Below are 27,405 nucleotides of genomic sequence, written 5' to 3'. Positions count from 1 at the left end.
CCATAAGCAGTATTTTCTGGTTTTATTTGGAAAAAGCATGTATTTTTCTCTGCTTGAGTTAAGTCAGTAGAAAAATCTACCAGTTGTTTAATCAGCGAAGTAAGAATGGGTGAAAGGGAGAATTTATTAGAGCCTTGGAAATTCCTCCCTGCCTTTTTTTGGGAGAGTAGGGGGTAGGAATTGGGGTGAGGGAGGCAGAAAAATAAAACCCACTATAACAAGAATTTCAGCCTTTTTGGTAAGGTGAAGTTACTGTCTCAGCACTCTGACCTACAGTACCTGTACCATGAAAGTACAGAACGACCAGTGTGCATCACTGGGTGAATGACAATGGAAGAAACAAACATCTTTTTTGACTTTGTTTTTCAGAAGCAACATCAGGTGGGATATAGATATCAACTTAACTTTGTTTCCTTAAGATTATCATCTCCGAAATGTTGTTAGTCTCCTGACTTATAAACACAAAACCTTATGTTTGTTTTCGGACATTAACTGACTTTCACACAGTTAATGACCTAAATTCCAGCTAATGTAATTCCAGGTAAACAGTTAGAACCTCAAACAAATATTATGCCTTTAACGTCTAAGTGAATTATACCACTATTTAATCACCTAATTTAAAATTAAGTATAAGATTCATAGAAATAATAATGCACAACAGCTGGTTTACTGCTGGAAAATGGTTGATACATAAAACTACCTCAGCTTGATACGAGATTTATAGTTAATCATTAGATGTTTGTTAAAGAACTGACAACACGTGCATTACTGTTCCAGTAATAATGACATGGTACGCTATTTATGTTACAGGAGATGTAGGTTTTGACTTATTCTGATAGGGCAAAAGTATAAACTCATAGACACATCAAATCTGTAGATTTCATGTAACTTTGTATGTAGGTTTACACCTTTCAAATTTAACTCTACATAGATGTGGGGACAAATGCCACTGCTAACACAGTGGAAAGGAATGAAAGAGAGAACGCTTTGCATTTTCACTGTCTGAGAAAAAGTTAGAAAAAGGAGATGGAAAAATGATTTAAATTCAAGAAAAACAATGAATCTGCAACTTTTCAAATGGGAAAGTTTCAGGATGATCTTCAAGGTAAAGAATTCAAGAGAATGTATAAATTATTAAGTATTTGCTTGGTTGGAGAACTCAGAAATGTTCTTCAGGTTGTGTCATACCCTAGCACTCACTACAAAAGCTGCCAGTCGGTCAAAATTTTACAGATACTTTGTACAGCTGGAGCAAGGATCATTTGAGGAGCTTTCACAGAAGGAGAAAGAACTGGCTATAGATTTGAAGAAGGATTTTTTAAAAAGTAAAAAATGAATAATAATATCATTTCCTGCTTAAAAAAAAAAAGAAGAGGAAAAATAAAAGGAGAGCAGAAAAATAGAGAGTTGAAGTGTTCAGAAATCTTCTGTTTTGATGAAAAGTTGGTGTTGAAAATAGCCAACTGTTCTTGAAATTTAGGAATTGTCACTTATTTGTTTCAACTGAGTAAAACATATTGCAAAGCTCCAAAGGAAAATTTGTTTTAAGTGGAGTATAAATGGAATAAATAGTAACTCTGGTCTAGTTCATAATGAAATTAAATACGTAGTACAAATGTTGCAGTTGCTTGCCAGAAATTGATCACAGTAAAACAGTGGGAGCTGATCTCATAGGGGTCTCTGGTTTGAGATCTAAATACCACCCATGGAAGTAGGAGTCTTCAGAAATACACCCAGTGCCTCCATTTTTTGAGTGGCAGTGCACCTTTGCTTGCCAGTGGGTATCTTGTTCCTTAGCTGGGCACAGAAAAGATAATGCAGCCTGAGAAGCAGGTTACATCCCCAGCACACTGACGGGTTCCTGCCAGCTGCGGTTGACTTTGGTGCAACCCAGTGCAACCTCAGCTCCAGGGGCATTGACTGTGTTGTGAAATGTTCCTCCTCTTCCTTGGATGTCTCAGCAAGGCTGAGATACAATACAGTGTTAAGGGACTCAATCATCATCTGCATACTCAGTTTTCTTCCAAGGGAAACCAGGTTCTAAGAACAGACGTGTTGCAAGATCTTAAAACAGTTTGAACAGACACCTTTAAGCCTTTATCTAAGCCATTAAGTGAGGCTTGGAGACTGCATTGCTTCATCCTTCCTGGCAAGAACAGATTTCTATGTTGGCATTCTCTCTTTCTCATTCTGTAGACAGATGTGTGTACTGTACGATATATACCTCTGTCGCGTTAATGAAATTTTGTCTCATTTCCATTGTAGGAGATATTTCTTTTTTAGCTCAGATGTTTGACACTAAGAGTGTTTTTGTTGTTGTTGTTGCAGAAGTTGATTTTAGTGACAGTAGCTCGCAGTGTAATGGAGCAAATCCTGAAGGTGATCTGTTGCAGAGTATTATAAGGCTTCTGGTACTTCATTCAGAAGTACTTTAGAAGTCCTCTGATGCCAAAAGTTAAACTTCTGAAAGACTGGAAGTATGTTTTGGCAGTGTTATTGCAGGACATACGTTTAAAACCCAATATTTTTAAGGGTATCTGAAACTGCAATTGCTATTTTTTATTACAGTTCAGAAGGCAGGGTAGACTGACTATATTTAGTAGTGTTATTATAAAAAAGATATACGCCCACCCTACAGCAGTTAGGTTATCCGATCTTTCTGTCAGTGTACCTTTCTGTTGCTTTTATTTTTGTGTTTTTGCAGTTATAAGTGGAAGGGCACATGTTGGATTATGTTAGTGAAAGCAGAGTTAACCCTTGCCCCATAGGCAAATATCAAGCCTGGAAATCACGTGAAATGCATTGAAATGCTGGAGGTTGATAGAATTTGTGATATTCACGTGCCATTTGTCCATCCTTTCACAAGATTCAGTTTTCTTCTAAAGGCCGGGTCTGAATGCTGGTACAGCCTAAAGGGAACATCAGGGGCTGATCTTCAGAAATTACACGTTGCTCTGTTTAGTTCTTGCTTCCGCTCTTTTCCATTCTCTCAAGTGCTACATGACAGCAAGCCAGTACTTTGCAGGAACAAATTCTATTCTATACATGTCCCTTAAACCTTGATTATTGTAGTATCTTAGCATCTTCTGGTAATGCATCAAACAGTACAATTTGTCACTTCTGATTACCTCTCTTAATCTCTCCAGAGGGAGAATTGTATCCAAAATTGTGTTTAGGATTTAAAGATAGAGTGAGCTCTCCGTAATTCCCCTGGGACAAGAAGAATTTGCTTTTCTGTCGGAAGTTACTGGTCCTATTCTCTGTACTTTGGTCAAACTTAAGGTGAAGGGGCTGAGAAAGAGATTTCTCTTGCTTTAGAGGAGAACACTCTGAGAGCGCAATTGTGTTGTAGTGTAGGAAAATTTCCAGTTCAAAACCAGACGGCCTTTGTGCTCTTGCTCTAATGTCATAAATTCTTTTGATTGCTTTGATTTCTTGTCTGTCTTCTGTAACCTGTTGCTCTGTTTAGGACCTTATATGCACTTTCTAACGTAGATCAGAGTACAAAGGACATAGGAGAGTGAGACAAGTGGTGATGTAAATCTATCTGCTGAAGCTTTTGCTCTTAAGCTCTTCAGAAGAAAAAAAAATCACAATATTTTCCTGTGTGTTGCCGTTCTAACTGTGACTTGAAATTTACTGCGAGGTAGAAAGAAAACAAATCCTCACATCTAGAACAGACTGATGCACTCACTTAACCTTTACCACCATACATTATTCTTAACATGTCATAATTTCCTGCTGAAGTCAAACATTCAAGACTTGGTTTTTAAAGAGGCTGTGTTTAGTGCTTTCAAAAATAGCTGAGGTTGTAAATGGATTCACAGGCTTTCTGCCACCAGCAGCTGCATACTTCCAGCAAAGCTTGAGGAAGACTGATCGTGTTTCTGGGGCCACTGCTGAGATCTCAGGGTGAGCTTATTCTAAAATAGCGCTCTAATTCCTGCCTGGTCTTTTCCCCTTATTTTCTTTATTGAATAGTTTCTTTTGCAGAACTTGAAGAAAAGAGTCTGGTCAGCTCTATTAAAGCCTTTGAGAACTTAGAATTTGTTTCATAAAATGCCTACCAGTATGCCTGCAGAGTGGTTTCTAAAGACTGATGTTATGTTTTTAGCAGTCACACGAATTATCAGTCTCTACATTTGCAAATCTTGAGAGCTATCTTAGGAAAAAATATTTACGTTTGAAATTGCAAGCTTTTAATATCAGTGTTCCCATAAACCAGTAAACCACAGTTGGGGGAAGTTCAGTTTATCACTGAATCAACTTGAGATGCCTCAGGACAGTCCAACAGAATTAAGTGCTTAAATTGGAATGAAAATGTCTTTAAAACATATGTTGTTTAATTGTAAAGAGAAGTATATTTTGTGGTTTGCAGGAAGTCCAAACAACTTTTGAAAAAAAGTCTAAATTCCTGAATACTATTTTTCATTTTATTCTGCCATTATAGAGGAGTGGATGTTTAACTTGCAGGTCTCAGAAGTTCTGTTTTTCTTTTCAGTTTAGTTGATAAATTTACCTTTAGTGAGAGCTAGCTGCTCAAAAAATCGGGTCTGAAACTGAATGTCTGGGCATCCAAACTTTTTTTTTTTGTGATATGAGGAAACTTATCTTTCTTCTTTCATGACTTAAAGGTAGGGATAAATATGAATCCAGTCACTAGTCACTACAGCTCTCTCCTTAATTGAAAATGGGAAAGAAAAAACAACCAAAATATATGAGTAATGATGTAACAAGTGTTTTATGCTTATTTATGCCTAGCTAGTGTTTGCTTTTCAGGCTGCTGCGTTTAAGCACCTATGTGCTAATGTTACGGCTAAGGGACAGGTTACCATGCTGTTTGTTTGCTGTTAAAATGCTCAGCTTTTTTTAAGGCAAATTCTAAAATCAGGGCATGTTTGAATTAGCTTCTTAATATCACAAACTCCAAATATTCTCAGAAACAAAATGTAATGTAATGTAATTTTGTAAACAAAATGTAATGTAAAATTACATTACTCCTAATGTAATAAGGAGTATAGTTCCTATGTGTCAACGGTTTACGGGCGTTAGGCCCGATTCCGTGACGAAGGGGACGGGGGGCCCACGTCCCGGGAAAAGGGGAAAGGCGAAAAGGGTAGGGAGAATGATGGAAAAAAAATGAAAGAATTCTCCAGGTACATTCACTACATGATGTTATGATGTGGAGTACCAATAACCGAAAATCATAAAACCATGACACTATGGAATACGGCAAGAAAGAAAAAGGCCAACAAAATTAGTCCAATTATTTAAATAATTTCTAGCCTTCTTGGTACTCTGGGCCTGCATTACATGGAAAAACTTGTTGGACAGATGATGGTACAATAGCCTGTCATTTGTTAAGTTCTTCTGTTATTTAGGAATAAATTGATTTCATGGTTAATTTGAAAAACTTCTGAGTAGCGGGTGATTTAGCAGTGTTCTGAGAAGAGTTGTGCAGTATCTGTAGTAGCTGCTGTCTTACTTCTTGGACCAATTTACTCAATAAGAAATAATAAGAAATAGGATGGCTTTATAAAGACAAATAGTTCTATATAGCTAAAGACCTATTTTGGTTAATAAAATAAAGATGTGTTCCATGAATGTTGTTGTTCGAAATAACATGAATTATATAGCTTTTTTTTTAGGGAGGGGAAAAAACCACACAAACCATACACAAAAAACCTGCAAGCAAACAGGCAAAAGAAGAAAAAATAAAATTAAAAAAAATAGGCAAAAAGGATCACTACATTCGATTTCATTATCTATTCCTTTCATTATTTGTAAATTATTTCTATCTTAAGTATATAACAGCCGTAAATTATTTGAGAGAAAGTGGATGTTAGGGACAGTTTTATCCGAAAGCAGCATTCACTCTTTATTGTCATGTGTTTATCAGTTTTATTCCCTGCAGCCTTATCAGCCACATTTAATAATGACGAGAAATGGCTCAGCTAAGTTTTCTAGAGTGCACAACAGCTTTGTGCAGTGGGATTAGAGTGTTTTCTGAACTGACAGCACAACTCTGCTGTGCCCATCAAGGATTCAGAGGGAAGTCATGCATGAAAGGAGGAAACGTGTTTACTGTGTTGTGAAATGATGCTGAGTACTCAGATACGTTGATTGCCTGGCACTGTTTATCCCTGCATGGCTAGAATGAAAAATCACGCGTTCCTTCAATCTCTGCTATTCTTGGGCAGTGGGGTATGGGGATGCAGATACGAGCACTCCAAACACTAGGAATAAAAACCAAAGCACCTGTATTCACAACTGGATTCTTGTGCTCTTGAAATCAGTATTTATAGTCCTAATAACCAGCTCCTGTCACATTATGCCATCTAAAAGAGCTGGCAAAGAGGCTGTTCTATTTTGCTCACTCATTATAAGAATAGGCCATGACAATAGGCCTTTGTCCCCAGAAAAGGATTCTGGGATGTGATCCTCTTCAGAGATGCGATGTTTTAACAGCATTCATTCTTTTGTAGTTTTAGTACCTTACAATGTGATAGGGTGACAGGAGGAAAGAGGAAAAAAAAAAAAAAAGATTTATGCTACTGGAATCTGTGTCCCATACTGAAAACTCTTATTTCCTACATGCAGATTGAAGAAAAAACTTTGTTCACGATAATAGTGTCTGGATATTATGACGTGAGGACATATTTTTTTCACAAAGCAATCACTGAATCCGTGAGAATTTTTATATTGTAGACATGCTTTTAGTTATTAATGCAAACATTACGGAGTTCTACAACTATGGAATAGTTGTAGAAAAAAGAGTAGGGCTGGAAATCACTGGTTAAAATCAATTCGTATTAAACTGAGATATTAGAGGGGTAGATTTTTGTGTTATAAAAGATGAAGTTCTGGAAACTTTAGAGTGCAGGAAGGCAAGCCAGGCATTGCAAGCTCTTCACTTTACTCTTAGTCAGATATAAGCTTTTAGAACTCTTTTTTTTAACAGAATTGAGTTTAAAATGATGTTAATGGAAAGTGGAATGTGATATACTGTTGCTTTGCCAGTGATAAATCAGGTGATTATTTGTTATTATTTCTGAGAAGAAAACTGAGAAATAATTAAGTCAATCTGGATTTCATCAAGACAGTCCCAAATAGTTAATTAGTTCTGCACCTGAATTAATTTTCTGTGCACATCTCTGCGAAAACTTTAAGGTCAGTAGAAACTAGTAAGCAATATATTACGATGGTCTGTAGTGAAGGATAAAGTATTGAAATAATGCATTTAGAATTCTTGATAAACTTTTCTTGTGATCTTGGCATAACAAGTACAGATGTGCTAATTAATTTGCTTGTAACTCAGATTTGAAGCTGACATCAATTTGAAGAAGTAATAGAATATTAAAAAGGATGATATTGAGGGCTGTGATAGAAATAGGATGAAAGTGCGAGAATACAGTATGCAAGATCAGGAAAATGTGGAGGCTCAGCGTTTATAATCAAGAATAAAAAACCTGCTACAGTGCAAAGGTTTCTTGATGATCAGAGGGGAACTATTATCTGTTGTGCGGTATAGAAGTTAAAATTGTACATGCAATTTGAGGATCTTTGCGTGGATGTTTACAGCAGAAATTAATGACTTCTCAAAAAGCCACTAGTGAACCAAATCCAGAGTGCTTTAAACCATTCTGGTAGGCAATTCCAAGGGAAAACTCCAGGATAATTGTGTCCATCTTCTAAGAAACTATGAAAGTGTGGCTTGTGGTTCATTTCTGTCTCTAAATATTTTGATAAATTAAATACCAGTCAAAAGGTGGATCTGAGTTAACAGCCAAATTGCAGTAAATTGGTTATGAACAAGTAGAAATTATCTGATAACTTCTAGCTGTAGTGAGTGTGTTGCTCTGCAATAAGCAGACAGGAAAAGTGAAGACAAAATTTAACGAATTTTAGGATTGCCTTACTAGTTTATGAAGGAGAGTGCATGACATCGTTGCCTGCTATAAAAGGGGAATGGGGCTAAATAAACAAGGAGATCTTTTCATGTCCTGTCTCCAGAGAAGGATAAAAATCTTAGGCAGTAAGCCAACCAATATCTATTTCATTTCTGTTCTTGAGAACAGAATCATGCACTCATTTTAACTTCAGGTCTCTGAAGTTCAAACTCAGATTTCATAGAATCATAGAATGGCTTGGGTTGGAAAGGATCTCAAGGAGCATCAAGTTCCAACCCCTCTGCCACGGGCAGGGCTGCCAACAGTTAGGTCAAGCACTAGGTCAGGCTGCCCAGGGCCCCATCCAACCTGGCCCTGAACACCTCCAGGAATGGAGCATCCACAGCCTCTCTGGGCAGCCTGTGCCAGCACCTCACCATCCTCTCAGTGAAAGACTTCCCCCTGTCATCCAATCTAGTTTCCCTGCCATTGGTTTTATCTTAGGGTGAGAAAGTGTTGTGAGAGACAGAAAGGTGACGAATGCAGTCTTCTAAGGGACTGGCATCCCTGAATTCAATGTGAGTTCTGCTTTCCCTTTCACTAACACTAGAAGTCTGAAAAATGGAGCAGGAGGTGAACGCATTAGCATTTGTTAAATGAGTGTTATGTACCAAAATGCTCATTACACTTGTCAACCCTACGATTTAGGAAATGAACGTGACCTCAGCTGAAAAGTAGTATGTATGCTGAATCCAGTAATTGGGCTTAGCCACTCCTTCACAAAATGCCTCCACGAAACCATGAGAGACCAAGAACTTTACTCATTAACATCACGTGTATTTTTTCAAGTTGTGAAAATTCTTCCCTGCCTTCTCTGTATCCAATTTGATAATTTACTAATTTCACTTACTGTTGAAAGAAAGAAGTAAATCAGTTACTCATCCTACTGAGAAGCAAACCATGTATTCTTTAAAGAGGATGAAAGTGGAATTCTTGATTGGTTGAACTAAGTCTCAATCCAAATCTGAACGGTGCACTCTTTTTTAATTATCTTTTGTTGCTTACCATGTAACATATGTACAAGGAGATCTGCTATATGACTGAAAGAAAAGCAAACTCTATAGAATGAGATGCAGGCTCTTTAATTCCTCCACTCTGCGTTCATCCCCAACAGAAAGTACATCTAAGCAAACACTGACGTTTGTATTGGTGGTATAAGTTACATTCATCATGCATTTAATTACATGTAGGACAACTCCTGTTTTAAATTGGATTATCACTACAATATGACCTTTTCATCTTTTTTTTAATGACCTTGCTGGATATTTGCTCATTGTTGCTATTGGCAAACTGAAGGACACCTCATTAGAGAGAAAGAAAAATAGTGGGATGGGGACAAGCATCTGCCGTCAATAGTAACATAATTAAATGGAAAAGAATTCTGTTATATTCTTACCATGTGTAAAATTTGTTGGATCATGTGATTTAGCACGGCATCAGCAAGTGAATGGAGAACAACAAATATGTGTAGGAAATCTTAATCCAAAGGAATTTTCTTCTTGTTTCAAGTATCTGTATTTATATTTTAAAAATTGCAGTACTCTCTAAGGATGGAGTTGTGAATTTTATGTGGATAATATCAATGCATATTTCCTAATGTGATAAGGATTTTATTCACGATGCTACTTAAAGCTTGACATGCTCTCTTATTTCCATTTTCTCCTATGATCCCAACATTAATCCACCAGGGAGATGAACACAGTGTAAGGAGCTCCCATATGCACACAGCTGACGACACGCATTCAGATTTTGAGCACGGACATCTGCTTTGTCATGAGCTACAAAGAAATCCCAGTGACAAATACTGTGCAGAACAGGCTTTGTTGAACTCTGTGTTATTCATTAGCAATACCTCTTTGTATGTTTATATACTTTCTTATTTGTAGCACATGGGTATTATATACAGTAACTTTTTAGATCAGCTGAAGGACTTAGTTCTATTTTGTCATGCTTATCTTTTACTTGTAACTGGAGAAAAAGCTGTTTTGATGTATGAACATTCCTGTATTTTGGGCATGACCTGAACTTTCATCACCTTAGCTGATGCAAAGAGCCCTACTGGGTCCCTCACAGCTTTCCTGTAGGCAGAGGGAGGAGTGGCTCTGCTCTGGGGAGCTCCATGTGAGCCGTGTGTGGTTTTTTTTCTTTGTTGTTTAACAGTTGTGACAGAGAGGCTTTGAAAAGCAGCCTGTGGCACAACTGGAGGGAGATGATTAGTGTGCCTGACAGAAGGAAAGAAAATGATTTTTGCATCAACTTCTTGCATTGCTGTCCACTGCCAGTGACTAAGGCTGTGCTACAGCCTGTCAAGTGTGTTTAACTACAGCTAAATAGCAAGTGCTCAGGACTTGAAATCTCTCGGGTTAGAAACCAGACTGAACATTGTGAATTTTAATTGAGTTACTGCTTCTGGAATCCACCACATCTGTGAATGCAGGTTAACAGGCAGTGTGGTTCTCAGTGAGGAGCTATCATGCAGAAAGTTGCAGGAAAGCAGATCAGAGAGTGGAAAACACAGTAATGATGTGTGGGTTACATACTGCAGTATGTACATACTCTAGTTCTGCTACTGGATGCCTTTGAACGTGGGAAGCTGAAATATGAACCCCAAATATGCTGTGGTGGAACCAGTAGACACTCAATGCTTCTGTAGTTCTTTAGGAATACCTGCCGTGAGTGATAAGGATAGGTTTTAATATTCACAAGCTTTTCTTGTATTATCTGCCACAAACTTACATTCTCATCTAGATGAGCATGTAGGTGGCCCACGCCTGGAGTCCTATGAACAGTTCTGGGTTCCTCAGTACAAGAGAGTGATGGTCATACTGCAGAGAATGCAACCAAGGGCCACCAGGATGCAGAAGGCACTGGAAGAGTTCTCGGGTAGGGAGAGAGCGGGAGGGCTGAGGCTTCTCAGCCTGGAGAAGAGGAGGCTCACGGGGATCTCATCAGTGTCTATAAATACCTGAAGGGAAGGTGCAGAGAGGATGGAGCCGGGATCCTTTCAGTGGTGCCCAGTGTGTGGATCAAAGGCACTGGTCGCAAACTGGAGTACGGGAGGTTCCCTCTGACCTTCAGGCAGCGCTTCGGAGCCGTGCGGTGCCGGAGCCTGGGCACAGGCTGCCCACGGGCTGTGGGGTCTCCTCCTTCGAGATCTCCAGAGGCCGCCTGGACGTGGGCCTGAGCACCCTGCTCTGGGTGGCCCCGCTGGGGAAGGGCTTGGGCCAGAGGGATCCAGAGATCCCTGCCAGCCTCAGCCAGTCTGTGGCTGTAGCTCTTTACCACAGAAAACACATTTGTGCCTGGCTTGGACAAGCTAAACGACTTGGTGCTAAAGGCATGACAATGCAAATTATAGCAAGCTGCTTTGTTAAGTCCTGAGATTTGGCATGCCGAGTCGAGAAAACACAGAAATCTCACTGCTAGCCAAGGAAAAAATAAATAACATTCATGGTTCTGACAACATGGAGAAATAGGAAGTGTGAGAGGAAGTACACATTACAAATTTTATAGAATGTGAATAACTGAAGTTTGCTAGGCACAGTGATGAAAGTGGATCAAAATTACTAATGATCTTAACCATCTGTTGAAAGGTGGGAGGAGCTGGGTCTCTTCTAGTTCTCCTTCCTGTCTCTTACTACTACAGCCTACTTGAAGCTGCCTGAGACAATTGCTGCTCATGAACTGCCTGTGAATGTTAAATTACAAAACTACTGTATGTTTCAAGTACTGTATCATTGAAGTTAAGACAGTGTTTTTCTTGGTATTCGGTGTGAATTTATTGATGGAAATGAGGGATGTCAGAAATATGAACCAAGGTGCTGTGATAGACTGACAGCTGGTTAACTGTGCAAATGGGAAGAAGGAATATTTATCAAGCTTCCAGTTCTTTAGCTTTTTGCTACATTCAGGACCGGTTACATGCCTTTTCTTGTGCTTTTTTTTCAGCGCCAGAAAAGATGTTACTGTACAAATACAATCAAAGAGGATTTTGGAGTCCAGTTTGATTCCTTAACTTTCCTCATTTACTTTTTTTTTTTTCTAAGAAATTCCTCAGTGTTTCTTAGATAATTTCTTCTGTAAGCCCTGGCCTTTATGACTGGATGATACAAAGAGGGAAAAAGGCTTGGAAAACTGAGCAAGTATGTTGAACTGCAAAACATACGAATGCTGAAGAAGCCCCAGAGCTTACACAGCAAAAAGGCTTCCTTGGGTACAAAAATGTACAGCTAAACCTAATAGAATCACATATAAAATTCAGCTGGAGCATGAGTATTGACTGGTTGCAGATGGTCACTAGTACTATTTATCATGCTTTGCACCAGAGCTGTGATCCCTATCACCTATGCTGCAATGAGAAAGTAATAACAAAAGTGGAATGAGGCATGAAATACCTGTTCCATTTATTGCTCCCCTGCTGTGCATGCCATGCAATGGTTTAATAAGTCGTGATATAAATAAAACAAGGTGTTAATGAGAAAAAATCATAGTGTTCTCTTATAAAGCTAAACACTTAGCAAACTATTCTTAAATCTACAGCAAGCTGATCAGAAAAAAATGTTTCATCTTTTTTGTCCCTGTGTGAAATTAGAAAGCAACACTGAGGGAATTTACTGAGAGAAGTTAACTAAGAGGAGAATATCATACAAAGCATTAATTTATTTCTGATCAAAGTATCTGTGCCACTCTAATTAGCTCAAGCGTTCTAACTTTTGAAAATGGAATTGCTTTTCTAGCTTGGTATGTGATATTTCTTCTAATACTCTGGTGCCTAATCAGCATAGCAAAGAGAGAGGTGAACCCTTAACTGAAATTAAAGTAAAATTTGCATGAGTAGCACAGGTCTCCCACTACCACCACGCTTCCTAATCTTAGCTGGTCCCATTTTCCATCCTGATCTCTTCCTGTGGACCAGCATACGCATGGTATAAATAATTGTGTTCATTTAAAAGAAGTATTGAGAAATCATCTATTCAGAAAATGTCACACCTTCCTGCACCTAAACTCATTGTGAGCTGCGAAAGCAGCTCTTAGACTGGGGAACCAGAAGCCCTCCCAGGGTCCCCCCTTTGCAGTTAACAGGAGTAGTTGTGTGAGCTCGGTGTCTGGCCTCCTGTGTTTTCTTGGGAATTGTAGGAGAGTTCATTTCCTGGGGAAGTCAAGGGCTGTGTGTGGCTCGTGCTTGAGTGACAGCAGTAAATTTGTTGGACATCTAGCTCTGGATGAACCCAAAGGCATACACATCTCAGCCTTAGGAAAATAGTGCTTGACTTCAGAAAGCTAATACTTTGAAGGTTAGTACATTAGCCTAGAGAAATGCCGCCTTCTGATTTAAGCTCTTCTGAGGGTCTAAAATAAAGCAGCTCCATTTAACATGAAAAACGCTACGGTGTTGTGAGCCTTTCAAAACTGAACCAGCCCCTGGCAACACATGACAGGGCAAGCCTTCCCCCAGCCCACACTTGTCTCCCTTTCGTTTAGCATAATACTCAGAAAGCCAAACATAGCCTTTTCAGCATAGAATAACTAAATAAACTGGATGCAGGGAGTCAAGCAGGTGTTTGAAAGCATGCAGACTTCCCTGCTCAAGGACAGGCAGCCCTTAGAATGCTTTTGCAAGCTGCGTCCTGAGCAATGTAGATCCTTCTCTCCCCAGGGCAAAGAAAAGGCACTTTTTGGAAACTTTGCACCACTTTATTTCACTTATTTTTCAATTCTATTCCTTACTCCGATCAGGTTGTCACAAAACTGTGGTGTGGTGCCTTGTTTTGCTTTTGCTTTTTCCCTCATTTGTTTCAGTAGCATGAAACCTAATTTTCATTATCTGGAAGTTCATGCCCAATAACTTGAAAATGCTTTTAAAGATGGCAAAAATTGGCATAATTTTCTTTGATTAAAAATGCTGTGTTTGAAAGGATCAGGGTAGCAAAAACATAAAGATCTCGTACAGTTAGCTAGTGCATTTGTAGCCCCTTAAAATCTGGCTTTTCCACTGTGATCCGGACAGACTGGAGTATGACAAGTTGTGGTTTCTTGGTTATGACTGCATGGTGGCTTTTATGGAAACACAATCACAACTTCAGTCTGTAGCTGATGAGCCTCCTGCAGTGCTAGGAATAGGCAAGGCTTCATCATCACCACCAGCACTGACAACAAACAGAAGATATCCGTTTGCAGGGATTCTAGTGCTATAGCTTTCACTCAATTGAAGTTCATTAAAATGTTTTCTAGAGAAGTAATTTATATGTAGTCTTTTAAAAAGTCTTACATTGTCATTATAATGTATGTAAGTGTTCTTTTTTTCCTTAAATTGCAGCCAACTTAAGGGTTTATAAGGGAAAAGTCCTGCTTAACTAACTTAATTTCCTTCTACGGCAAGGCTACCTATCTACTTGACCAAGAGGAGCCAATAGATGTGATTTTTTTAAATATATATTTCAGAAAACCTTTCAGTACTGTCTCTAACAACATCCTAGTGGACAAAGTGTCCAGCATACAGTTAGACAAGTACATAATGTGAGGGGTGAGCAATGTAAGTGGAGCTACATCAGGTAGGTAGTCAGTCACTAGTGGCGTTCAAATTTAGGGCCAGTTTTCTTTAATGTTTTATAAGACATCTAAATGCAGGAGTCCAATGCGTACTAAGTTTGCAGACACTAAATCAGGAGTAGCTGTTGGCTCCCTCAAGGGCAGCAAGGCCTTGCAGAGCTATCCTGACAAGTTAGACTGCTCGGTACTCATCAACTGCCTGACTCTGTCAGTAAAAATTTCTAAATGTATCCATTAGCTCCTCATCTGAGCTTTTAAAATACTCTTTCAGTGACTTAACAAAATGACTGGGACGTTGTCACTGTACTGAATTACAGATTAGTAGCGCAGATCTTTTATCAGGACCTAGTCAAACTTCAACACCATACAGTGTTGTACTCTCGGCACAGACCTGGGCTTATCGCAGTGTGCTATCCTGATTCCCCTCAGTCCTTTTTTAAAAAAAGCAGAGAGACAAGCAAACAAGACTCTCAAATACTCTTATTTAGTTGCTATTGCATGTTAGCCTCTTGAAGTCTCAATCGTTTTATCTCACCTGCACACCCAGCAACATCTTCCTTTGGGTAATCAGAAATTTAGATTAATTATGCTAATCAGCTACTCCAGGCTGACACAATTAGCCAGAACATGCAGTATCTCTGGAAATCTGCACAGGATCTTCCCTACTTGATGACTTTAATTTTGTGATCCAGTGCAGTAATTACAGAAAAAAGAGAGTGTCCTCCATTTGCATTTCCATCTCTACAGTTCCTTATTTCAACTAATTTCAACTAATTATCACAGAAACTCTCCCTCCCCCCCCCCATTTCTGGGGCTGGAACCATCCTTCATCAGGCTTTCTTAGAACTTACTGTTCTGCAGGGTTTTCTTGTTTTCTGGTATCTCACGACTTAAAGTATGTTTATAAACAGCTACTGAACATTTAACTAAAGTACATTTCTGTTTGACTCAACACAGGAGGGTGCCAAGAAGCTCTTCCACAAATCTGGCTAGTGGAGTGATGGGTCTATGTGTGGCAGAATAGGTGTAGCTTGTAGAGGTTATAAGGGGAATTAAATTGTAGAAAACACCAAGATAAATGTGAAAAGTTGGTAAAAACTGACTTGTTTTTATGCACTGTGAGAATGCAAGGAAATATTTCTGTTGGTGCTTTCAAACATCTATAGTAGCATTTGTATTTAACTTAATGGTGTCTCTCAGCATCTCCAAGATAAAAAGGGGAAAAAAAAGATCTTCTATTCTAGTCTTCAGAGAGAAGAGGCAATTACAACATGAAAGCTGGAGGTTGACAAGCCACCAATTAAAAAATAGCTCTGAAAAGAGTTGTGTTTTTTTTCAGAATAGTTGTCCATATAGTGGTCTTCATCAGTATTTGCACTTTGCACTGCAAACCACCTCCTTGCCTTCTATCATTATCAGCCAGGCTAACAGATCCAGAGACAGCTTGGATCACTAGTGGTAGATAGCTACACTTTTAAGTTTGCTAATATGCACATGACCTAGGTTTGTCCCTAAACCACAATTTGGCCACTGCAGCACTGATGGTTAAAGTAAGTTAGAGGAAAGAATTTCTGAGCTATGCTCATTTCTCTGAGACTTCCATGTTCTATTTAGAGAGAAACTTGGAAATGTTACACAAGCATCTTATGAAGTCTAGGAATATACTTTTGCTTGGTGGAATCTTACGTCCTAGTTTTAACTGCAATAACCAACCTCTCTTTAACTGAATCACAGAATTGTAGGGGCTGGAAGGGATCCCAGAGGTCATCAAGTGCCACCCCCCTCCTAAAGCAAGCTCCCTACATCAGGGTGAACCTGAAAGAACAGTCAGTATGGCTGCTCCAGGTAGTACAAATTACCAATTGCAAATGGAAAAACTTCAGAATTCTAGGAAACATGTACTCAACAACCTGATAGGCCAAAAGTGCAATTGGCCAAATTTAGAGAGCGTGACTGGGAAAAGACCTCTTGAGGAAATGGAAACATTAGAAATTCATGGCTTCTTCATTGTAGCACAAAATAGATTACCAAGTAGACATGAAACAATGCTAAGTTTGCAGTCAAAACTGTGAAAAGAAAATTGTGCAGCTGACAAAACAGTACGTTGTAGGAAACACATTTCATTCATGGCTGTTCGTGTAAGAAGGAACAAAAATTGCCTGAGATTTCCTGCAGTCACTCAATGGAACACAAACAAAGCATTTCAAAACCATCTGTTAGAACTAACCCAAGGTTAGAAAGACATGAAAAATGTCTTTGAATAGCAGTAATAAGAAAAAGATGTGACAAAGAACAAGAGAAAACTTGTAAAGATTGTTTATGAAAATAATTTTTTTACGCAAATTACTCTTGTGTTTGCAGGACATATCCTCATTTCCTGCATGCACTGTTGTGTTCTACATGCTATGGAGGAGTGCCTTCAGCTGTAGATATCTGCAGACCAATTAGCCTTGCTTTCATGCTGTAAAGGCACTGAGATCTTCAGATGCATTCGTAACTGCAACACCCAAACACTCTCCAGCCTCGGGCTCTGACAGAAGGAAGCATTAGCCCTCAAATGATCCTTTTGCATATAAATAATTTCCTACAATGACACTGTCCAGCTTGGAGGTACCAGATTAATCCTCTCTTGAATCTGTTCACTACCTCAGTTTCTGTATCTGTAAACTGAAAATGCAATTCCTAACCTAAATTACAAGGTTGTATAGAGAAGTATTCACACCTGTTTACCAATATCAAGAAATCCTGAGCATAAATGATATTCTGCTGCTATGTGCTGAATAGTGGCTGTCCAAGAGACACCACAAACATTTATAGGTATAAGTTTACAGATGTGGGAAGCATATCTTTTTGAAAGTTAAGACTAAGTACTGTATTAAAGAAGAGTTTTGAGAAACTTGAGGGAATATCATGACTGCTGGTGTTTGTGAAGAGATTAAGTGTGAAGAAAACACAAGAGAAAACAAAATACACTTAGATGAAAATATAATCAGTGAGATTTGGAGGTGAGCATCACGGTTGCTTTATCTATCAGAACAGAATGATACTGGTAAGATGCCATGAATGATCTTTAGTAGTTCAGGAAACAAACAAAAAAACTAAGGAAAAGATGGAGAAAATTGTTTTTTTCCCTCTCTCTCTCTCTCTCTTTTTTTTTCTTCTTCTTCTTCTTCTTTCCCCTACAGTTGATCATTTTAGTTCATTTTCTTTCCACTGCATTACAGGTCAGTGCTGATGCTTCAAGGGCTTGGTCTGTCTCTTCATTATTTTCTCCTTTTCTTTGAGATCATTTTGTCGTAGTCGTAGTTTCAGAAGAGGAGAGTGACTTCTCTGAAATCTATAAATTCTGTGTTATGCTTTTCTTAATGTAAGCTCATCTGTATGACCACTGGTCACACATGTCTTTTCTGCCTGGGAAAATCATTCTTTCCTCTGAAGGCATAAAGATTTATGTAGAACTTCTGGAAAGACTGATTGTTGCCTGTCTGTCTATTCCAGTTCTGAGTCTAATTCAGAATATTTTCTGCTCTAAATTAAAACATCTGCATCCTTCAGTCCACTGAAGACATCAGTGGGACTACAGGACACAGGTAAATCAGCAGTATGTCCCAAGGTACTCAGCCTTGCTTTCTCTTCCACTGGTGTCTCACCTAGAGATATTCTGACCTCATGAGGACCTGGAGGCTTATCTGGTCCTGTGTCTTGTTTTCAGCATGCTGTGGTTTGGTCTATAGTAAAGTAGAAGAAATCTGAAAATCAAATCCTTTTTTCTGGGGCATTCAGCAAGCATAGTGTCTGTCATCATCTTTTGTCAGGAAGCTTTGAAATTGATGTTCAACTTGTATATCTACCTGTCATCTGCTTCCTTGCATCCAAAGGATGATAAAGGATTAGCTCACCTTCTTCAAGCCAATAGACTACAAATGGCAGATGTGGGATGACTCAAACTAATCTTCCGAGTGTGCTGTTGTACTCATTCTAACCAGAAATGCCAGTTCTTCTGTTCCAAAGTCTTTATGGGTCTTGTGGTACACTTACCAGTAAGTGACTTGTTTTTGCAGCAGCAACTGGAATGGCTATAGCCAGACTAGAGAACAAGATATTGCAATGCTTTTGACATGAGATAATGAGATTCTTGAGAAGAATTTGGCATGTGGATAATTAAAGTGATTAATGTTTGACGTAGTGGTATTACAACTCGAAATAGGAAAGAGAGGTAGTAAAGGAAACCAATCAAATTTCTCAGTATAGTCCCACTGATCTAGCTTTGAATTCCTTAAAAGGATTACATACTAGTTTAATTAAATTGTTTGCTCTCCCTAACATTGCTTAACAATTTTTAGTATCTCCCTAGATTTCTAACATTACAGAGCAGTGAGTTATGAGTCAGATTACTTTCTGTGTTGAGTTTTAAACATGAGCCATGAATCCCTGAAATCCTTTGTTGTTTAAGCAGAATACATTTAACTTTAGTCATCCTTTTCATAAGTCTTTTGATGAATAAGGTCATTAAAATTAACACAATATTAAAATAGCTGGTCTCAGTAATTATAATGTTTAACCACGGTTTCTTCCAAGATTAAGCTCTCTGTTCATTTTATCTTCCAATCCAAGAACTTTAACAAAGCTTATTTATAGCAGCCTGAAGAATTGTAGCGGGGTATAGCTTAAGGCAACCACAATATTCTTGTGTAAATCCTCTGTAAATGAGACCAGTTACATCATATGTTTCTATGGTGAAGTAACATTTGACGATCTCTTCTTCACTCTTCATCTCATATTTAAATATGTTGCTTGGTTTTTCAGTAATCATTTAAAACATATTTCAGTCCCTCCTAATGCTAATAGGTATTTTGTTTGATACTCTCATTAAGTTTTCCACTAACAAATTTTACCTGTCACATATTCCACCTACCCGTTAACTGAGTCACTGTATGTTGACATGTATTGTGTGATGGGTTTTATGTAAGAAGAACCAAAAGTTTTGTGCATAATAAAATAGGGGTTGAGATTATATTTCTGGAAAAAAAGTTTTCTCTAAAAACATATTGCCAAGTTTCCATTCCAGTTTAATATGATGACCAGCACATGGTGGAACATTGAGAACCGTAGCTAAAATGTCATCCTCTTAACAGAAGATAATGCATTTAATTTCCTGTATTTAAATGGACCTCTGTTGTAAGCTGTTGTTGTAAGTATTTGGCGAACATTGACTCTAGGCAAAAAGCAACTTGTATATGAACTGGCTGAAGGTGGGAGTTACTAAACTACTGTTGAATTAAAGCTGGTAGTTCATAAATCCCTTCAAGTCTGGGTTTTTGACTTTCTGCAACAGAACACTGGCTAGATGGAAAGCACACTGGTACAAAATGCTTGGCACAGCCTCTTGCATGCTTGCTTGTGTTTGTGTTTCATTCACTGCCTGGTTGAATAATAGGGTGATATAATGGAAAACACTTATTTGATACAAATACCTATATTAAACATTCCTGTTGAATGAGAATGCTGAAAGGCTTTGGGTACCTTGAGTTTTCATGGTGTGCACAACACCATAAGAATCCCAGTGTTAAGGACAACTAAGCCCTCAGCTTCGCTTGAGCGATTTATTGAAAATCTTTTGAAATATCAGAAACACAAAATGGAAATTATATTGTTAACAGCAAGTTTAGCATAGCAACCACTTTGACTGACCTGAGGATCGTAGTAGCTGATTTTTATGATAGCTGCTCAGCTTTTTAACTTCTCCTCTAGCCACCTACCTGCAAGAATTTACAGGGGATTTCCACTGCTCCTGTTATCATTTCATTAGCCTCAAATGGTAAATCTTACTTCTTTCTTTTGGCTCCTACCCCTTATCTTCTGAAGCTGGGAACTAAGATGTTTGTGAAAAATCATCATTTCTTCCACTTTTCTTTAGTATGGTTTATGATTAGAATTTCTTTTGAATGCCCTAGTTTGCATATTTCTGGTTCCAGGCTGTTTTTAATTGTGACTGCTTTCTAAAGAAAAATGTATTAATCATATTGTAAAATCTCCTCAAAGTGCAGTTTTCTTACTGGATCCATCAGCATTCTTTCTCCCTGAGAATCATAAAAAAGTGAAATGTTATAATACAAAGAATGAAAACTGTATGAGTTGCCATGCAATTTCTACAGAAACCCTTCTGGAATTCCTTTGTACTGCCTTTTTAGGTGCAGTTCAGGCCTCACCAACCTTCTTCATATTCTATTTATAAAACATATTTTGAAAATAGCTGAATCAGTTTTTGGGTGAACTTTTTTGGAGACGCTCTATGACTTTCTGCTGTTTTGTCTGTAATGTCTTCTGTAATCCTTCTCTTAGCTGAGACGAGTAAACTCTTCTGGGCAGTGCAAACTGCAGCACTCTGTGAGCTAATTTACCTAACATTAGCCATTTCAGAAATTGCTGGCAGCTAATCTTCAGAAAGCTAATCAGTCAGAAATGAAGGCACCTAGCAAATAAATATCACGCTCCTTTATGCTTGAAACAGTCAGAAATGACCCTAATCTGATTTAAAAAAATTAGAGTGCTTCCAAGAAGGGAGCAGTGTGTAGATGCCATCACTAATTCGATAATGCTCTCTTGTATTTTTAATTGACCCATCCTCTCTCTGCATTTTGTTGTTTTTCCTTTCTGATCCTTCTAAGCTTGAATTTCAAAAACTATTATACTTCTAAAAAGGTAATGTCAGCTTACCCCCTTCATCACTTAGTGCTGGCTTTTAAGTCTGCTGTTCCAAATACATTATAAATTTCAAAAAGTTAATTTAAATATTTCTCTTTTTTTTTCATTTCACTCATGCTTGGCGTTCGGGGAGAGAATATTTTCTCTTTCATATAGGATCTTTCCTCCTCCCGTTCCTTCAGAAATGTCCTGAATCTGCTATACTGCTGGAGTGGTTTTAGAATTGATCCCACTTCAGACAACAGTTTCAGGTTTTGCTGGACATAACTTATGGTGGTTATTGCTAAAGAAAGGAAATACACTGAATTCAAAATACTTTTAAAAAATTGGGCAACTTTCTCCTGCATAGTACTTTGCCATGTTAATTAACATCCTGCAGGACGCAGCTGTGCATGTTGTTCAAATGTCTGCTCTGCAGAAGTAGACGTATTTTTAATACAGATGACCTAAATCCATCCAGTCTGAATGCTTCCAGGCTTTGGAGATATTAAATCCATAGCGATGCAGCAGGCTTTGGTGTGAACATTACATTTACCATGGAACAGTGTATATTTACACTGAAGAAGAACGATCTTAGCTAATGAGGGAAGTCAGCAGAGTCTGGAGGTGCATGGCATTCAGCAGAGCAGGCTGATGTCTGCCTAAAGATGAAACAGAGAAGTTAGCCTTTTCTCTTTTACAGTTGTGTCAATTCCTGTGTGTAGGATTAGAAAAACCTAAACGCTTTCCCTTACAAGAAAAAAAAAAAAGTTTTTTTTTCTTTTTTTTTTTTTTTCTTCTTCAGAATGCTTTAGATCATAGAATGGCTTGAGTTGGAAGGGATCCCAAGGATCATCAAGTTCCAACCTCCCTGCCACAGGCAGGGCCACCAACCTCCACATCTGGTACTAGACCAGGCTGCCCAGGGCTCCATCCAACCTGGCCTTGAACACCTCCAGGGACAGAGCATCCACAGCCTCTCTGGGCAGCCTGTTCCAGCACCTCACCACTCTCTCTGTAAAGAACTTCCCCCTGACATCCAATCTAAACCTTCCCTCCTTGAGCTTAAAACCATTCCCCCTTCTCCTATCGCTGTCTACCCATGTACAGCGTTGCTTCCCCTCCTGTTTATAACCCCTTTTAAATACTGAAAGGCTGCCGCGAGGTCTCTCCTTGCTGCTTTCTCTTCTCCAGGCTGAACAAGCCCAGCTCTCTCAGCCTGTCTTTGTAGGGGATGTGCTCCAGTCCTCTGCTCATCTTCGTGGCCCTCCTCTGGACCCTCTCCAACAGCTCCACATCTCTCCTGCACTGGGGGCCCCAGACCTGGATGCAGTACTCCAGATGGGGCCTCACGAGGGCAGAGTAGAGAGGAACAATTACCTCCCTCTCCCTGCTGGCCACCCCTCTTCTGATGGAGCCCAGGATACCATTGGCCTTCCGAGCTGCAAGAGCACACTGCTGGCTCATGGTCAGTTTGTCATCCACCAGGACCCCCAGGTCCTTCTCTGCAGGGCTGCTCTCAAGGAGTTTTTCCTCCCAGTTGGTATATGCATCTGGGATTACTCTGACCCAAGTGCAAAACCTTGCACTTTGCTATGTAGAACCTCATTAGGTTCACACGGGTCCAACTTTTGAGTTTCTTGAGGTCCCTCTGGATGGCAACCCTTCCTTCTAATGTGCCGCCCACACCACTCAGCTTGGTGTCATCGGCAAACTTCCTGAGGGTGCGCTCGAGCCATCATTGATGTTGTTGATGAAGATGTTGAATAGCAATATTCAATTGCTATTTGATTTGCTTGCTATTTTGATTTGATTGCTATTTTCCCCAAGACAGACCTCTGGGGGACACCACCAGTCACTGGACTCCACCATTCAACACAACCCTCTGTTTACAGCCTTCCAACCAATTCCTTATCCACCAAATAGTCCACCCCTCAAATCCGTATCTCTCCAGTTTAGAGATAAGGATGTGGTGGGGGACCACGTCAAAGGCCTTGCACAAATCCAGGTAGATGACATCAGTAGCTTTCCCTTTGTCCACCTGTCCCTTTGTCTGCTCTCAGATCACCTGCTCATCCCTCACGTGCCTTAACATGTCTTCTAGGAGGATCTGTTCCATGATCTTCCCAGGCACAGAGGTGAGGCTCACCGGCCTGTAGTTCCCTGGGTCCTCCTTCCTCCCTTTCTTGTAAGTGGGAGTGACATTTCCTTTTTTCCAGTCCCTGGGAACTTCACCCGACAGCCACAGCTTTTCCAGCTCCTTTAGGGCCCCGGGATGCATGTCATCCAGCCCCATAGACTTGTATGCATTCACTCTCATGAGGCGGTCTCAGACTTGCTCTGCCCTTACAGCGGGGGGGATTTACTCCCGCAGTTCACACCTAGAGACCCAGGGAAGAGAGCTTCAGGGACATGAGAAATACAAGAAAAGAATCCTGGAGGCCAGTGAAGACCGAGGCAAAGAACTCATTGAGTACCTCAGCCTCCTCTGTACTTGTCATAGCCAGTTCTTCTTGCTCATTTACCAAAGGAGGCACGCTCTCTTTGGCCTGCCTCTTCTGGCCAATATACCTATAGAATCCTTCCTGTTGTTTTTAATGTCCCTCGCCAAGTTCAGTTCCATCTGTGCCTTGGCTTTCCTAATCCCCACCCTGCAAGTCCAGACAGCATCCCTGTATTCTCCCCTGGTGACACACCCTCATTTCCACAGCTGGTAAATCCCTTCTTTTCCCTCAGCCTTACCAGCAGGTCCTTGCCAAGCCATGCCGCTTCCCTGCCTCCCCTGCCCGCTTTCGTATTCTGAGGGATGGAGAGCTGTTGTGCTCTCAGAAAGGCATCCTTAAAGAGTAGCCAGCTTTGCTCCACTCCTTTGTCTTTAAGGACAGCTTCCCAGGAGATCTCGTCCAACAATTCCTTGAACAGCCTGAAGGTTGCTCTCCCAAAGTTCAGGGTCCTGACCCCACTCTTTGCCAGGCCCATGTTCCTTGAGATCACAAACTCAACCAGGGCATGGTCACTGCAGCCCAGGCTGCCTCCAGTCATAGCACCTTTAATGATCTCATTTGCATTGGTGAGCACCAGATCCAGCAGTGCTTCACCTCTGGTCAGTGTGTCCAATGCTTGACCCAGAAAGTTATCATCCACGCACTCCAGGAATGTCCTGGATCTCTTGCAGCTCACCGTGTGCTTTTCCCTGCAGATATCTGGGTGGTTTAAATCCCCCATCAGGAGGAGTGCCTGTAAGCGTGATGCCTCCTGCAGCTGAAGGAAGAAGGCCTGGTCAGCAGGCTCCCCTTGATCAGGCAGCCTGTAGAAGACCTCTGCCACCAGGTGCCCATTATTAGTCCTGTCCCTAATTCTAACCCACAGGCTCTCAACCTGCTCCTCACAGATCTTATAATGTAAGAAGCTAAAAGTGAGTGGTGATTCCACAGTTGATTTTCAAATGGGAGAGTTACTCTGGGCTCAAAATGGCATTTTTTTTCCTGCTGTAGATGACATCAGTTATGTAGAAGCTTATGAATAATAGCTCCAGAAATCTAGGTCCCCTCTGGAGCCCTGAAGGCACCCTAAATGACCTAGCAGTTGTGACTATTAAAAAGTAAGGAAAATAGAAAATAACAACAAGAAACTATCATATATCATAGGCCCCAAATGAAATCCAGGGAATACCCTAAAGATTAATCAAAAACAATCAAACCAAGAAAAGTAAATTAATATTTCAGGTAGAAATATTACAGATATGAATAGTGTGCTCTGACAAGATCAATGTAAGGTTCGAGTGATTGCTGGACTCTTAGCTTTCATTAAAGCAGTAGAATAAAAGGGCTTCCGGCTCATCTCCTTGGTGGTACAGGAATGTCACATCTAAAATGATCACTAAGGAAACTTGTCAGCAAGAGAGACTTGTAAATGCTAATTAATTGGGTTAATCATTTGTACACTGGCATATTAAAATAAGCCGTGCACATCAAGGCTGAATTTACAACCAGCACATCTGGTACATCTGGTTGTGGTCCAGGTGGTAGGATTATGTGTGATGAACTACAATTTACAGAATTCTCTGTTTTTAACACATGATTTCCCTGACTTGATCTGCTGCATGTTTGTTGTTGTGGCAACTCATTACATAAACTTAAGTACAGGGAAGTTTAAGACCGCTAGAATTAACAGTTACAATCTAATTTGCAGATGAAACCCACCTGGAAAGGCTCTCCTAGTCTCTGCTCTTATACAGCAAAGCATATGAATCCTGTTCTGAGAGCCCTGAGCAAGGTAGCTGGGAATGAAAATGTGAGACTGGAGAAATATGCACAGCATGTCTGCACATGTGCACTGTTGTGCTGGCTTGAAATTTGTTCTTCATGGCAGTAGCAGATAAAAAATGTGATCTGTGCAACCACCATTACTTACATGTGATGTAATTCATGGGAGCAAGTCTGACACTAAAGAATATTTGGGAATATTTTTGGAGCATTATAACACCATAGCTGTAGAAGCTAGGTGATGATAGGGACAGTCATTAAATGTGGTTCACTGAAAATTAATGCATTTAGCCAAATATCTGAAAACTTTAATGGAAATGTGTAACTGAATGCAGTCGTCCTAAAGAAGCTCCAACTTTGAATCCCAAGTGATATCCTGAATTTTAATTTAGATTCCGTATTTTACTTAAAAAATCTTGTGTAGATCCAAGTATTGTGCACAAAACATGAGAAATAAAAATTGATTTTTTTTAAAGAGCAGCCAAAAACAGTCTTAAATGACCTCATGTGTTAAAAATAGTCTGTAAGTATTCATAGTAAGTAACTCAGTTATGGAATGGTTGTATCCTTCCATCTGTCTTTGAATGGCATTTCTTCCTGCCTCATTTTTTCTCAGCTGCAAACACTGGGACCTTAAATGAGAAATCTGACTCTTGGAATCATCATAGAGAACGTATGGAGGTGTCCCTTTTATTTCTTTGTGTCTTTTGACCTTGAAGTTCGTTTATCAAGTCATGACTGAAATTTATGGAATGTAGAACTTCCCTAAAACTTACAGATGTTAACTGAAAAGTGGAAATAGAAAGCAACACGCTTTTCAGAATAGTACAAGCTACCGTGAACGTGAAAGATTATGAAGAATGCAAGAGGCAGATCCCCATGTCCTGTGAAAGAAGGTAAATTAAATTCTTGAAACTATAGACTTGCTGAGCAAGAACAGTTGTTCATAATCTTTAAAATAATTGTGCTCCACAGCTGTAATTACACTCACTAGTATGTGCCACAAAACTCTCAGAAGGACGGGAGAAGAAGTTAACACGGCTACGTTGCAAGGATTTCCGTTGTCAGTGGGTGTCCTGGATGGGATGTCTGGGTCATGCATGGAGTCTAGTTCCTCTTCTTTGTCTTGATGGCAGTCAGGCTGTGCTGTGATCACACCAGGAAAAAGAGAATCTGATGTGTGTTCTGCTACTCCCTGGCTTTATATGAAGACAGGAAGAAATTCAGCAAGAATGAGTGCAAAGACCTACACCTGGGTCAGACGAACTCCAGAGTGGCAGGGGAGCAGCTCTGCTGAATGGGACCGGGGTATCACGTGGGAGCACGTGGCCGAGCGGGAGCCAGCAGTGTGCCTTGGCAGTGATGGGAGCTAGCAGGGCCTCGGGCTTCCTCTACAGAATGTAGCCACTGGATAGAGGGAAGCGATTATCCTCTTCAGCCAGCACTTACTCGACCCCATCTAAAATAACACATCCTGTTTGCGGCCCTCAGTACAAGAAAGACATGGATAGAAATGAGAAAGCTCAGTGGAGTGTGAGATGTTAAGTAAGTTGGAGTTCACTATGACAGGACGCTAAGGGAGCTGAGCATGTTTAACTTGAGAAGGTAACAATTCTGGGGGACTTAGTAGCAGCCTTCTACTACTGAGGTGCACAATGGGAGAATGATCATAATTTGTAACAGGGAAGGTATAAATGAATATAAGAGAAAAAAATAACTGAGGACAGTTAAACATTGCAATAGAGATGTTTTGTAGCCTCCATCTTTCCTTAGAGATTTTTAAGGCTTGAATGCAAAAAGCCCCAAACAATCTGATCTGAATTTAAAGTTCTCCCAACTTTTAGAAAGAACTTGGTGTAGATGACCTCCTGAACTACCTTTTATGACCAGTCAGTCATTTTGTGGTTCCACGTGATATAATTGCATTTAGGGGAAAAAAAGCCTAAATCACACAGAGA

The 27,405-nt window shown here is 39.8% G+C and overlaps 1 long non-coding RNA gene across 17 annotated transcripts in view; it reads left to right on the top strand.

Moving 5' to 3' along the window:
• LOC110405685 overlaps window positions 1-27,405 on the top strand; it is a 382,975-nt gene that overhangs the window by 134,443 nt on the left and 221,127 nt on the right. Inside the window, exon 1 of one of the 17 annotated variants that reach the window (XR_002443063.1) lies at window positions 3,811-3,912. The exons of the other annotated variants lie outside the window; for them this stretch is intronic. This is a non-coding gene — a long non-coding RNA (uncharacterized LOC110405685). Of the gene's footprint in view, window positions 1-3,810; window positions 3,913-27,405 lie in introns of those variants that run through there. 17 annotated transcript variants of the gene reach the window in all.

Source organism: Numida meleagris, chromosome 13 (genome assembly GCF_002078875.1).
Source record: "Numida meleagris isolate 19003 breed g44 Domestic line chromosome 13, NumMel1.0, whole genome shotgun sequence".
NCBI lineage: Eukaryota > Metazoa > Chordata > Aves > Galliformes > Numididae > Numida > Numida meleagris.
This window is presented reverse-complemented; position numbering and strand designations above follow the sequence as displayed.